This window comes from Aegilops tauschii, chromosome 5 (genome assembly GCF_002575655.3).
Source record: "Aegilops tauschii subsp. strangulata cultivar AL8/78 chromosome 5, Aet v6.0, whole genome shotgun sequence".
NCBI lineage: Eukaryota > Viridiplantae > Streptophyta > Magnoliopsida > Poales > Poaceae > Aegilops > Aegilops tauschii.
The window spans coordinates 396,700,390-396,703,697 of NC_053039.3; positions in this window are offsets into that span (position 1 = coordinate 396,700,390).

Below are 3,308 nucleotides of genomic sequence, written 5' to 3' on the forward strand. Positions count from 1 at the left end.
GGAGAGGGGAATCCGTCGCCATCGTCATCATCAACCTTCCTCCATCACCAATTTCATGATGCTCACCGGCGTGCGTGAGTAATTCCATCGTAGGCTTGCTGGACGGTGATGGGTTGGATGAGATTTACCATGTAATCGAGTTAGTTTTGTTAGGGTTTGATCCCTAGTATCCACTATGTTTTGAGATTGATGTTGCTATGATTTTGCTATGCTTAATGCTTGTCACTAGGGCCCGAGTGCCATGATTTCAGATCTGAACCTATTATGTTTCCATGAATATATGTGAGTTCTTGATCCTATCTTGCAAGTCTATAGTCACCTATTATGTGTTATGATCTGTTAACCCCGAAGTGACAATAATTGGGACCATTACCAGTGATGACCGTAGTTTGAGGAGTTCATGTATTCAATAAGTGTTAATGCTTTGGTCCGGTACTCTATTAAAAGGAGGCATTAATATCCCTTAGTTTCCAATAGGACCCCGCTGCCACAGGAGGGTAGGACAAAAGATGTCATGCAAGTTCTTTTCCATAAGCATGTATGACTATATTCGGAATACATGCCTACATTACATTGATGAATTGGAGCTAGTTCTGTGTCACCCTATGTTATAACTATTGCATCAGGAATCACATCCGGCATAATTCTCCATCACCGATCCAATGCCTACGAGCTTTTCACATATTGTTCTTTGCTTAGTTACTTTACCGTTGTCACTGTTGCAATCACTACAAAACTATCACGGTTACTTTTGCCACCGTTACCGTTACTTCCATACTACTTTGCTACTAAATACTTTGCTGCAGATATTAAGTTATCCAGGTGTGGTTGAATTGACAACTCAACTGCTAATACTTGAGAATATTCTTTGGCTCCCCTTGTGTCGAATCAATAAATTTGGGTTGAATACTCTACCCTCGAAAACTGTTGTGATCCCCTATACTTGTGGGTTATCAAGACTATTTTCTGGCGCCGTTGCCGGGGAACATAGCTCTATTCTTTGAGTCACTTGGGATTTATATCTGCTGGTCACTATGAGGAACTTGAAAGATGAAAGAACTAAGATTTTTCCCTCAACTACGAGGGGAGGTAGGGAACTGCCATCTAGCTCTGCACTTGATTCACCTTCTGTTTTGAGTAAGCTTGCGACACCTAAACCTGCTTCTGCTATTAATTCTGATATGTCGCATGTTATTGATGATGCCACTTCTGCTTTGCATGATACTTATGATGAAACTACTTCTATGCTTGATACTATTGTGCCAATTGGTGAATTTCTTGATGAACAACTTGCTAGGGCTAGAGAGAATGAAATTATTGAAACTGATAATATTGATGAAAGTGATGATGAAGATTCTCCCCCTAGATATGAATTGCCTGTTGTGCCTGAGGGTTATGTTATGAATGAAGAAATGATAACCCACAAGTATAGGGGATCAATTGTAGCCTCTTTCGATAAGTAAGAGTGTCGAACCCAACGAGGAGCTAAAGGTAGAACAAATATTCCCTCAAGTTCTTCGACCACCGATACAACTCTACGCACGCTTGACGTTCACTTTACCTAGAACAAGTATAAAACTAGAAGTACTATGTAGGTGTTGTTGGACAGGTTTGCAAGAAAGTAAAGAGCGCGTAAATAAAAGCTAGGGGCTATTTAGATAAAGACACAACTAAATTAGTTTTAGTAAAGAGCTTTTTGTTACGAGAAATTTATTTGTCCCTAGGCAATCGATAACTAGACCGGTAATCACCATTGCAATTTTATTTGAGGGAGAGGCATAAGCTAACATACTTTCTCTACTTGGATCGTATGCACTTATGATTGGAACTCTAGCAAGCATCCGCAACTACTAAAGATCATTAAGGTAAAACCCAACCATAGCATTAAAGTATCAAGTCCTCTTTATCCCATAGGCAACAACCCCCTTACTCGGGTTTGTGTTTCAGTCACTCACGCAACCCACTATAAGCGAATCATGAACGTATTGCAACACCCTACAGCGGGGATCCCTCACGCTTGCGCGACACGGAGAGCACCATAGGACGGCACCAATAATAAAACATGCAACTCAAACCAATCTTGATCATCAAATAGCCCATAGGACAAAACAGATCTACTCAAACATCATAGGATAGCCATACATCATTGGGAAATAATATATAGCGTTGAGCACCATGTTTAAGTAGAGATTACAGCGGGTAAGAGAGAGGTTACACCGCTGCATAGAGGGGGAAGATTTGGTGATGATGGCGGTGAAGTTGTTGGTGAAGATTGCGGTGATGATGATGGCCCCCGGTGGCACTCCGGCGCCACCGGAAGTGAGGGGGAGAGAGCCCCCCTCCTTCTTCTTCTTCCTTGACCTTCTCCCTAGATGGGAGAAGGGTTTCCCCTCTGGTGCTTGGCCTCCATGGCGTGGGAGGGGCGAGAGCCCCTCCGAGATTGGATCTGTCTCTCTGTCTCTCTCTGTTTCTGCGTTCTGTTTTGTTGCCCTTTCACCGTTTCTTTTATATCCGGAGATCCGTAACTCCGATTGGGGTGAATCTTTCGCCCAGATCTTTCTCATAAAATTAGCTTTCTTGCGACAAAAGAAGAGCATCAACCTCCTTACGGGGTGCCCACGAGGGTCCAGGGCGCGCCCCCTGCCTCGTGGCCCCCTCGGGCACCGTCTCGCGTTGATTTTACTTCCCAAAAATCATAAATATTCCAAAATAATTCTCCGTCCGTTTTTACCCCGTTTGGACTCCGTTTGATATGTGGTTTCTGCGAAACATAAAACATGCAACAAACAGGAACTGGCACTGGGCACTGGATCAATATGTTAGTCCCAAAAATAATATAAAAAGTTGCCAAAAGTATATGAAAGTTGAATAATATTGGCATGGAACAATCAAAAATTATAGATACGACGGAGACGTATCAGCATCCCCAAGCTTAATTCCTGCTCGTCCTCGAGTAGGTAAATGATAAAAAAGATAATTTTTGATGTGGAATGCTACCTAGCATAATCTTGATCATATGTCTAATCATGGCATGAATATTAAGACACGAGTGATTCAAAGCAATAGTCTATCATTTGACATAAAAGAAATAATACTTCAAGCCTACTAATAAAGCAATCATGTCTTTTCAAAATAACAAGGCCAAAGAAAGTTATCCCTACAAAATCATATAGTCTGGCTATGCTCCATCTTCACCACACAAAATATTCAAATCATGCACAACCCTGATGACAAGCCAAGCAATTGTTTCATACTTTTGATGTTCTCAAACCTTTTCAACTTTCACGCAATACATGAGCGTGAGCCAT